Raw genomic sequence first — 11815 nt, 5'->3', positions numbered from 1 at the left:
GATGTCAGTTGGGATGACGGCCTCGGCACCGTACACGAGGAAGAATGGAGTGAAGCTGGTTGATTTGTTCGGAGTGGTGCGGAGGCTCCAGAGGACGGCCGGCAGTTCGTTGGTCCAACAGCCGGCCGACCGCTCCAGTGGCTCGACCAGTCGGGGCTTGATGCTAGAGAGGATGAGGCCGTTTGCTCGCTCGACTTGGCCGTTTGACTGCGGATGGGCAACAGACGCTAAGTCCAGTCGGATGCCCTGCGTCGCGCAGAAACGGGCCAAGGCTCCCTTGGCAAAATTCGTGCCATTATCGGTGATGATGCTGTGTGGTACGCCGTACCAGGTGGTGATATCTGCAATGAAGGTCACAGCAGTCGGACCATTCAACTTCTTGATTGGCTTTGCTTCAATCCACTTGGTGAATTTGTCTACAGTGACGAGCAGATGGGTCATGCCGCCGCGTGCTGTCTTGAATGGTCCCACCATGTCAAGCACCCACACGGCAAAGGGCCAAGTGATGGGGATAGTCTTGGTGCAGAAGCCGGCAAATGTTGCTTGGAACTGAACTTCTGGCACCCTTTGCAATGCTTGACCAACTCCTTGGCATCTTCCAAAACAGTCGGCCAGAAGAAACCATGGCGGAAGGCTTTGGCGACAAGGGATCTGGAGGCCACGTGGTGGCCGCACTCGCCTTGGTGGATATCTTTGAGGATTGCTTGGCCCTTCTCTGATTCTACGCAGCGCTGGAAGACTCCAGTCACGCTGCGCCTGACAAGCTCTCTGTTTACTATCGTGTAGGCTCCTGCTCGGGGCTGCACTTGCCAGGCCAAGATCTTATCGGTCAGCAGCTCTCTGTTCACCAAAAACTTGAGGATGGGCAGTGCCCATGAAGGTGCTTGAATTTCTTCTACTGCCACTATGGCCACTTGTACTAGGGCGGTTGGGTTGGGAGGCGGCGGCTTGGAGTCGATTGCCGCTTGCTGCGTTGCTGAAGTCCCCGGGCCGACTGTTGTAGCCCCCGGGCCGGGTTGTGAAGTGTCCGGGCCGGGTGCGACTGCTGCAGTCCCCGAGCCGTTTGGTGAAGTCCCTGGGCCGACTGCTGCAGCCCCCGGGCCGGGTTGTGAAGTCCCCGGGCCGGGTGCGACTGCCGCAGTCCCCGCGCCGCCTGCTGAAGTCCCCAGGCCGGCTGCTGCAGCCCCCGAGTCGGATCTGACTGCTTCGGGAGGAGTCGGCACGAAGATGGACTCATATTCTGGAGAAGGCTTGATTAACGGCTTGCGGAGGCACTGAAGGGAGACACCGGCTGGTATTGCTTGACGGGTGGAGCCGATCCGTGCCAGGGTATCAGCTGGCTCGTTTTCATTCTGTGGTATGTGAAGGAACTCGCACCCCTCAAAATATCCGCTGAGCTGCTGAACGAGAAAGCGGTAGCTCGCCATATTTGCATCCTTGGCGTCCCAGTCACCGGACGACTGTTGGACCACCAAGTCGGAGTCGCCATAGCACAGGATCCGGCGGATGCCGATCTCTTTGGCCAACCGGAGGCCTTGTATCAGTGCTTCATACTCGGCTACAGCGAAGTGGATTTGCAATGTGTATCTGAGTTTGTCGCCTTTGGGAGAAGTGAGAACAATGCCGGCTCCCAAGCCATTGCGCATCTTTGAGCCATCAAAGTGCATCCGCCAATGAGTGGAGTCCGGAGCTGGCGGCAGGTATTGGGTCTCGGCCCAGTCGACAAGGAAGTCGGCCAGTGCTTGGGACTTGATGGCGGTGCGTGGCTGGTAGAAGATGGTGTAGGGGGCCAACTCGATAGCCCATTTTGGCCACTCGGTCAGATGCATCTCTGTTGCCAATGATCTCGGCAAGTGGGGCAGTGCAGACAACCGTGATTGGGTGCTCTTGAAAATATGGCTTCAGCTTCTTGGCGGCAAAGTGCACGCCGTAGCACATCTTCTGGTAGTGAGGGTAGTTCTGCTTTGAGGTTGACAGCACCTCGCTCAAATAGTACACAGGCCTCTGGACTGGCTATGCTCTGCCGTCTTCCGGGCATTCTACCACCATGACTGTGCTGACCACTCGGTTGGTGGCGGCGATGTAGAGGTACATGGGCTCTTTAGCAGTCGGAGCCGCCAGGACAGGCGGCGTGGTCAACATTTTCTTCAACTAGAAAAAAGCTTCATCTGCCTTGTCAGTCCACTCAAAATGAGTGGTCTTCTTCATGAGCTGGTACAGGGGAAGAGCCTTCTCGCCTAGCCGACTGATGAAGCGGCTGATAGATGCCAAACAGCCGGTGAATTTCTGGACGTCTCTTAGTCGGGTGGGTTTCTCCATCCTCTCGATGGCCTTGATCTTCACAGGGTTGCACTCGATGCCGCACTCTGAGACCAGGAAGCCAAGGAGCTGGCCGGCTGGTACTCCGAAGACGCATTTCTCTGGGTTGAGCTTGATCTGAAACCGGCGCAGATTTTCAAAAGTTTCCTTGAGATCTTCCAAGAGGGTACCGCGATTCTCCGTCTTCACCACAATATCGTCTACATAGACGTGGGAATTTCTGTCGAGTTGCTTGAGGAGGCACTTCTGCATGCAACGCTGAAACGTGACACCGGCATTTCTCAGGCCGAATGTCATGGTCAGGTAGCAGAAGGCTCCTAATGGTGTGATGAAGGCGGTCTTCAGGCGGTCTGCCGGGTTCAACTTGATCTGGTGGTAACCTGAGTAAGCATCCAAAAAACTCAACAGCTCGCATCCGGCTGTGCAGTCTATCACTTGGTCAATCCGGGGTAATGCAAACGGATCCTTGGGGCAGGCTTTGTTGAGACTAGTGTAATCAATGCACATGCGCCACTTGTTATTCTTTTTTAGTACAAGGACTGGGTTGGCAAGCCATTCTGGGAAGAAAACTTCCATAATGAAGCCGGCTGCCAACAGGCGGGCGATCTCTTCTCCGACAATTCTTCTCTTCTCCTCCGACAGTCGACGGAGGGGTTGCTTGACGGGCTTGGCGTCTGCTCTGACGTGTAGCTTGTGCTCGGCAAAATCCGTCGGAACACCCGGCATGTATTTGGGAGACCATGCAAAGATGTCCCGATTCTCACGGAGGAAATCGACGAGCTTGCTTTCCTATTTGCTATCAAGGTTGGCACCTATGACAGCGTGCCTCTCCGGGTGCTCAAGGTCCAAGGGAATCTTCTTTGTCTCTTTGGCCGGCTGGAAGGAGCCCTGGGTTTCTGACTCTTTGGGCTCTGGGAACATGTCCGGCTGCTTGCCGGCCATAGCCACCACCTGGTCTAGGAGCTTCTTCTCAGCAGCAATCACAAGGGACTCGGCCAGCCGGCTGCTAGCTGTAGCACAGGTAGACGACTTCTCATAGTCTCCATTGATCGTGATAACCCTTGGTACCTGGCATCTTCAGCTTGAGGTAGGCATAATGTGGCACTGCCATGAACTTGGCTAGAGCTGGCCGGCCTAACAGCACGTGGTAAGGGCTCTCCAGGTCTACCACCTCAAACCAAATTGTCTCACGGCGTAAATGATTCTTGTCTCCGAAGAGGACATCTATCTTGATCTTGCCAATTGGTGAGCAGGAAAGGCCGGGCACAATGCCATGAAACACATTCCGACTGGGCAGGAGTTGCTTTTGTTTGATGCACAGCTTCTCCATGGTATCGCAGTAGAGGATGTTGATGCTGCTGCCGCCATCTATCAGGACTCGGGAGAAGCGAACAACTCGCCTCTCGGTTGCAAGGGTAGCATCCAACACCAAGGCATAGGAACTCGGAGAAGGCATCACTTCCGCGTGGTCAGCTCGGCTCCAGCTGATAGGCTTCTCAGACCAATGCATGAACTCTGGAGCAGCTGAGGCAACTGCATTTACTTCAGGGTGCTGCTGACGTCGACTGTGTCGGTTGCTGGCCACACTAGTGAAAACAACATAAGCACCATGTTCTTCAGGGTAATCATCTTGGACTGCTCCGACTGCTGGACGGGCGGCCGGCTGCTGGGGAGGCGGAGCCGGTGGGCCAGCAGGCGGAGGAGGCAGTCCTTCTCCCTTGGCAATGCGGACAAGCCAGTGGCACTTCCGAGTTGTATGGTTGGATGGCTTCACACCGCTGTGGAACTTGCAGGGGGCATCGAGGGTCTGCTCAAAAGAGAAGGCGGGCAACCAGGCTAGCTTGCCGCCCTTCTGGTGGTTGGGGAGTGGTTGTCCTTCAGGATGCTGATCCTCAACTGTCGCCACCTGCCGGCTGGTGGAAGCCGGCTGGGGGGCTTTGCGCTTGTTGTCGTTCGGCTGCTGGCACCGACTGTTGCCTCCAGCCGACGTTCGAGGAGCCGGAGGGAGCACCTTCCCAGAAGCATCCACTCGGAGCTCCGACTTCATGGAGGAGTCGGCAGTGGCGTACTTGTCTGCTATGATCAGCAGCTCGTCGAGTGTGGCCGGCTCGTCGCAGAGGAGTCGGTGCTTGAGTAAGGTGCCCTCTCGGCACCCGGCAGTGAACTACTCGATTGCTTGGACCTCATGCACCCCTTCGCAGGAGTTGCGCAGTTCTGCCCATCGCGTCAGGTAGTCGCGGGTGGACTCGTCAGGGCCTTGAATGCACAGCGAGAGCTGGCGGGGATTGGGAGGCCGCTTGTAGGGGCTGGTGAAGTTGCGGGCGAAGACCTCAGTGAAATCTACCCAGCCGTTGATGCTGCGGGGCTTCAGGCAGTTCAGCCATGTCCGGGCCGTGCCCTGGAGCATGAGCGGAACGTACTTCACGGCAACGCGCTTGTTGCCGTTTTCTATGCTGACTGCAGTGGAGTAGTCAACCAACCAATCCTCCCGCTTTATGGAGCCGTTATACTTGGACGTGTCTCGTGGGAGCGAGAACCCTTTGGGGAAGGACTCGTCGCGGATGCAGGGGCCGAAACAAGGCGGGCCCATTGCGTCTTCTTCTTCTAGCGCCAGGAATCGGTTGAGGCGATCAATCCGGTGGCGGGCGTCATTCTCTCCGATTGGGCCGCGGAGCGTCGGATGCTCAACAGGCGGCGGGGAGGCGCGCCTCTCCCTGCGAGGAGGAGGAGGCGGCGGGTAGTCGTCCCGTCGTTCCACTGCTCGTGGGCGGCCATCTTGGTCGCGCTCGATGGTGATGTGTGTGCGGCTAGGGCTAGCAGCCGGCTCTTTGTCTCGTTTGTCGCGGACGCCGCCAGTCGGCGTCTGGGAGGTCACGCCTTGCTCTCGGCAAGGAAGCGGATTCTCAACCCGTTGGCCGGGATCTTCTGCGCGGCAGCCGGCCTCTTGCAGCGCGGTAGGCGCATCAATGAGCTGCTGAACGTGCTCCGTCATGCAGCGACGCTCATCGCCCTCGAGGTGGTCCAGCTCATTTGCTGCCGCCTGGGAAGCTCGTAGGTTCTCCAAGAGCATGGCATAGACAGGGCGGTCTGCCCCGAACATGCTAGCGACGGTAGCGCCGCGCTGCCGGCCCGTGCCAATGCGGCTGGGCCCGCCAGCAGCCGGCGTGCCGCCAACAGCGCGGTCGATCTCACGCTGGTAAGCCTTCGAGAGGCGTCTCATGGTAGCCAACTTCTTGGCGCTTCCGACGAGCGAGACGCGGTGAGCTTCCAGCGTCTCGGCGTCGACGTCTTCTGCAATGGGTGCAGACAGATCCCGCAGCGCCGCCTGCAGCGGGTCTTGGGCACCTCCACCAGAGGCTCCGTCGTGACTGATGACGAGCACCTCCGTGACGGTGCTTCCGCCGCTGTTGGCGCGAGGGAGAGGGTCGTCGATGACCACCACGTTGGTGGGGAAGGCGTCAAGTGATGCCGTGTCAGAGTCGACAAGCATCGGGTCGGTGGAGCCAATCGACTCCAGGTCGGAGGCCGGCTCGTTGGCGATGTCGAGCTTGCCAAGGAGGTCGACAAGGCAGCTCTCGGAGCTGGCTGCTCCCACGTCAGGCGCGGGACCGTCGGGGAGGTGGATCTCGCCGATGAGGTCAGTGAGGCAGCTCGCCGCGCAGGCGAGCTCAGCGTCACGCAACGCGCCAGCGTCGACGCCATCAGGCGTGCCGGACTGGCTGCGCTCGCTAGGGAGGAACAATGTTCCCGTCCAGAACAGATCTCTGAACGACGGCGCACCTAGCCCCACGGTGGGCGCCAAATGTCGGGGGTGTCATGCGACATATGCCAAGGGATGGCTTATCATGAAGGGGGCTAATAATATGTCGCCGGTGCCAGGAAACGGGATAAGGCGCAAACATGCACGCCGGCGAATCTTACCCAGGTTCGGGGCTCTCCTAGGAGATAACACCCCTACTCCTGCTCTGTGGGGTCTCCGCATGATCACTCAAGCAACAATGGTGGCTACAAGCTTGCTCCTTGAGCTATTTCTCTAGAGGAGGAAGAAGAACAAGGCTAGCCCTAACTTCGTCTCTCTATGTGTGTGGGTGGATGGACTAAAGTCTGACCCCTTTGCATGGGTGCCCTGGGGGGTTTATATAGGCCTACCCCCCAGGGGTACAAAGGTAATCTGGCCGGGAGTAGGACCCGGCTATCAGTGTCTACGGTCGCCGGCTTCTCCGCCTGCCGCTGGGTCCCGCCGCCTGGTGGGCCCTACTGGCTGTCTCGTACTTGGCCGACAGGCCGCACCCGCCGCTTGCAGGTCTTGCCAGCTGCTCAGCACTGTAGCCGTGTTGCTAATGATGCAATGCTTTGTTAGGGGAGGCGTGGCTACAGTACCGCCGCCTCGCGGGCGTTCACTGTAGCCACTCCCCGTCTCTTCTGGTTTAATGGCGCACAAACTCCAAGGAGGGGAGGGCCGCCTGGTTAGGGGCCGGCCTCTCCACGAGCCGACTGGTCAGGGCTCGCCGCCTTTTGGCTCCTCGCGGACAAGTAGGGCCCACTGCACGCGAGCCGTACCGACAGCCCGTCGTGGGGGCATGGTTCCCCCTGTCGTGGGTGATGTCATGGGCAGAGTGGCAACAGTGTCGCGCCGGGCAGGAGATCTCCGTCTGGTACGGCGCACTGTGGCCACGCTTGGCCCTGGATTTGGGGGTGGCAGGGCGTACCGTAGCCACGCCCCGTCTCATCATACTTATATGGATGCAGACTTTGAGGGTACTTGGGGCCGCCTGCTAGGAGCCGGCCCACTTCGGGGCCGTCTTCTGGTCCTGGCCGTCTTCTGGCAGCCGGCCGCTTGGACCAGTCGGCCGCAAGAAGGCGGTGCTTTGGTCTTTTATTCTTGAGGGGCGTAGCCGGCCCCGATGTCTTAAAATGCCATGGGGGGCGATGAGGCTACCCGTGGCCAATTACTCCGACATATTTGACCTAAACTCTGCACTGCGTTCAGATAGTTACCCTGCAACTGCACAAACAAGATAATTTTTAGAGTAAGATGCTTAGTGCCTCTGTCCCTGCAACTACAAAAGAGCCCACAAAACCAAAAGGCACAAACAAAGCGAAAGTCCTATTCTGAGCTCGAGCTCAGATGAGCTCATATCTTCATCGTCTGTTTTCACCTAGATTCGCACCACTCCAGGTATATCTCTCTGTATTCGCAGATGTACATGCAAATAAGGCCTTTCCTAACTGGTTGCGCGTGCAACCAGTATCGGAGCCGTCGCTGCGCCTTGTGGATTCGCGCGAGCCTGGCTCACATGGCCCCACCCGGATTTGACGATTTCAGTTTTCTCAGGCTGACTCCAATGCACAGGTGCTTAGATGAGGTGCTAAGGATATTAAATAGCTTAGCAAACAAACTCCCCTGTAGCTAAGCTCTCTTCATTTAATTAGCTGTAGGATCTTTTGTAGTATGTTTACTGTGTGGCCTATTTCTGCCACTATTAAGCAAATATATTTAGTAATGCATAATATATTTATTCAATTTAATGGGAGCACAATGATGCAAGAATAAAAACACAAGTAAACAGAAGCTTCGCCGTAAGCAGCGAAATATGCAGTAGTTTTATCTACTAAACTTACAGAATATAGGTCGTTTCTAACTGTTGTTGCCCCGCAAGAGATTCTTGTTAATATCTTTTCAGGAATACAGAGATCAGCATGCCCTTCTCAGCTGGGAATTCATTAATCTTCAGCAAGCTGTTTAGTTTTTGTGGCACAGTTTAGTTCTAGCTAGTTGTACACTGCATCAACACTTAGGAGATAGTTCTGTAGTATCCTGATACTAGCAGTGTCCATTGCATCAATGCTGCCAGTATTGTCATACTCCCTCCGTCCGAAAAAGCTTGTCCCAAACTTGTTTCTCAAATGGATGTATCTAGCACTAATTTGGTGGTAGATACATTCATTTGAGGGACAGGCTTTTTCGGAAGGAGGGAGTACTACATTCCTTCAATTACCAAGATTACAATCAAATAGCAGTACGTTTTGTAATATTTAATTAGATGGGCGAAGTGCAAAAGAGATCATTTACTGTAGTTTCTATGACAAAGTTGCAAGAATCTGGGACTAGGCGATGGCGTTCAGATCACATACTACTATTTATATCAGAGTCTCCATTGCCCATAGTTCAGACTTCAGACTATGAATTATCTATGGTTCAGATCACATGCTATTCAGATTAGACTCTCCATCTTATGGTTCAGTCTATCAATTACATACTGTTCAAACTATCAATTAGCAAGAAGCAGAGAAAAAACTCATATAAGCATGGATGGGAGAGAGCCAAGCACGGGGTGAATTGAACACAGAACACGGACACGTTTTGAAACAAACTAGCAGCTTTGCTTTTGTGAAGAGAATTCATTATCCTTGAGCTATCAGCGGCGGCGAACAGAGCTTGTGGCGCCAGTGGTGTCTGTAATTCGTTCTCCTGCCCGCGGTCCATGCAGCCTCGAGGGTCCGCCGGAGCTAGGCTTCCACAAACAGGCGGAACGACGGCCGAGGCGGCGATTGTGAGGCGTGGCAGCACCGCGCGGTGACGAAGTGGCTGCGCTGGGGCGGCGGCGCACGGCGAGGAGGCGAGGGCGCCGCTCGGGTCGAAAGGGAAAAAGGAGAATAGGAGAACGATGCGGCGCTTCACACGGGATCGAATTAACTGCTTTCTGCCTGGGGTCGTGCGCTTGGAGTCGTTCCTTCCTGGGGTTACTGGTTCGCTCTCTCTCTTCTTTAACTAACCAGCCACGTCTGATTTTTTTCCTACGTGGCAAGCTTAGCACCGATCCAGATTGGAGCATTGGGAGAGGCCTCAGTGCAATACGAAGCGAATACCATGTCCTATCGTATCTGGCCTCCTACCTACGATCGCGCCTAGCCCGTACTCGCCTACTCCCCCGTCCACTACCCCGTGACCAGGATGCCCCATCGACCAAGCCGGAAGCAGTTCAAAATTCGAATCTCATCAGGCAGACGCAGCTGCATCGACCGGCGGAACCACGCCCTCTCCATCGCCGGCGCCTCGATCTCGAGATTTCATTACGATTCACCAATGAATCGCGGTGGGGGAAAATCCGCATCCTGTCCCGAAAATCCACTACCACGCGCAACAGGTTAGGAAAAATCAGCATCTTCACGGATCTCCTGTTCAGGTTTCTCTTCTCACAAGATCCTCTTCTTCTTTCTTTGTCTTCTCCAGCAAATCCTCAAGTCTTCATCTTCTCCTGGTCATGGGCAACTTCTGTTCCCAGCCGGTCGCAACCGAGGGCGTCCCAGATCTGGCATTGCTAGAGGAAGGGGAGGACGACGACGAGTGCGGGGATGGAGAGAAATATGGTGTTACCGATTATCGTTCCTCAAGTTCTACATCTCAAGTTCAAGACACGGAAGATTTTTTCAATGTTTCCCCCAGATATTGACAACACCGGCAGTCACAGTGAGCCCCCATCTGAATTGGCCTCAAAGGTACTAGCTCAATCGACCTACAACTTTCAGTAAAGTAGTCCTCTTTTTTCAGTAAAGTTGTTGGCTTGATGAAGATTTGAGGATTCTGGGCAGCCCGAAATTAGAGTGGTCAGTGACGTGTTCAGTTTCTAGTTTTGGGCTTAATGAACGTGGACATCTAGGCCCGTGTTGTACACGTAAACTTACATGAGCAGGAGATTTTTTTTATCGTGTTCAGTTGATTGCTGTCAAAAGTTTGTTTATTTTGGAGCAGAATTTTTGTTATTGAGGAGTTGTCGGTTGATGTTACAAGACATCCTGTTATGATCAGCTATCATAAACATGTCTATTTTGGGTGCCGTATATGATCCAATTTTTGATTTGTGTCAAGGAATCATAAACTCGGCTCTTGGTTATAGTACATTTTATAGTCAGACTTTGCCGCCTTTTTTGCAGGCATTTATACTGTCAATATTGGCTTAGGCATTGACATGTGCATTATGACAATTTTATGAGCAGCATACCTATTGATGCTACACATTTAATTATTTTGGAGCATTGGTTGTTACATATATCTATGCATACAGTATTCAAAACACTGCAACTACTTCTGAATCAAAGTCAGAGTGATGAGCACATTTTGACTATATTAGACAGTTTTGTTTTCATTCCAATTGCGGTTAACATCTCAAATATATGTAGGGTCCGACTTGGCAAGATACCCGACCGCCGCGCCTCATTATCGCGAAGGAAAGTGCTTTGGAGAAGGCCATGAGAAATTATGCGGATCGGGCAAAGCCTTCAATCTCTCGTGCTGTGTCCATGGACAGCTTTTGTTCATAACCCTTGGAGTGCATCCCAGATCGGAGATCGCCAAATGAGGAAGACGGCGGCGAGTGTTCCTCCACGTTCTTCCCCCCCCCCCAGCGGCAATAGATGCGTCCTAAATATATCAAATTGTGTCGGCGAACGATTGAACTGGGTGTGTGCTTTCAGTAAAATAGTAGCTTGGACCCGAATTTTGTAAGCTTTCCCAGTTGGAAATTACTCCCTCCGTTCCAAAATAGATGACTCAACTTTGTACTAACTTACAAAGTTGAGTCATCTATTTTGGAACAGAGGGAGTATAATGGACATTGACTTGTACAGTAAACAGTAATTGTGTGGAGGAATGATTCGACTAGGCAAGTGTTTTCAGTAAAATAGTAGTCTGAAGATTAATTCAGCACTATCAATTGAAATTTTCCATGGGCCTTAACATCTACTCCCTCCGTTCCAAAATAGATGACTCAACTTTGTACTAACTTTGTATTAAAGTTAGTACAAAGTTGAGTCATCTATTTTGGAACGGAGGGAGTACACAGCAAGGAAATTTGATATAGTGATTACTTATTGCTGTCAAAAGTTTGATTCTTTGGAGCAGATTGTCGTTATTGCGGAGTAGTTGGATAGATTTCAAGACCATTGGCAGCAACATACGAATTTGCATAGCATGTGCCCATGATGTTACAAAATATGTCGCTTATCAGTGATCATAAATAGTAATTGTACACAGTATGGGGTCGTCGAGGATGGCAAACAATACATGATTCAAATTTCTAATTGTGCCCAGGAATCATTCAACTTGGCGTTTCTGTTCAGTCAAATATATAGTCGCTAGCAACTACTTGTTTTCAGTCAAACTTATAGTCCAATTTTTTTTAGCATTGTTGATTACTAATTTTCAGAATTGACATGTAAAGCTATACAATTTACGGAGAGATCAGTTATTTCTTCTAAAAGGTGTATTCTTTGGAGAAAATTGATATTATTTGGAGCAAATTTTCTTTGTTGTGTGCAAAGCAAGTACTTCTGAACCCACATCAGAGTGATGTGCACATTCTGACAATGTTTTCCAGAATAATTTTTCTTTGCATTATTGTTAACAACTCCGAAATATGCAGAGAACACAATTTTGTTTAGAGCAGCCTCCTCCCCAAGAAAAGCTTAGGGTTCCTTTGCCTCCCGTCGGCGCCGC

General features: G+C 52.9%; 1 long non-coding RNA gene across 1 annotated transcript; it reads left to right on the top strand.

Moving 5' to 3' along the window:
• The first annotated feature begins 9107 nt into the window (after positions 1–9107).
• On the top strand, positions 9108–11062 carry LOC123141927 (uncharacterized). Its single transcript, XR_006470464.1, has 3 exons — positions 9108–9467; positions 9554–9819; positions 10501–11062. It is a non-coding gene; the product is annotated as an uncharacterized lncRNA (long non-coding RNA).
• The last annotated feature ends 753 nt before the right edge of the window (positions 11063–11815 follow it).

The sequence above is a fragment of the Triticum aestivum genome, chromosome 6D, assembly GCF_018294505.1.
Source record: "Triticum aestivum cultivar Chinese Spring chromosome 6D, IWGSC CS RefSeq v2.1, whole genome shotgun sequence".
Classification (NCBI taxonomy): domain Eukaryota; kingdom Viridiplantae; phylum Streptophyta; class Magnoliopsida; order Poales; family Poaceae; genus Triticum; species Triticum aestivum.
The sequence above is the reverse complement of the archived record's forward strand: the minus strand, read 5'-3'. Positions and strand labels throughout refer to the sequence as shown.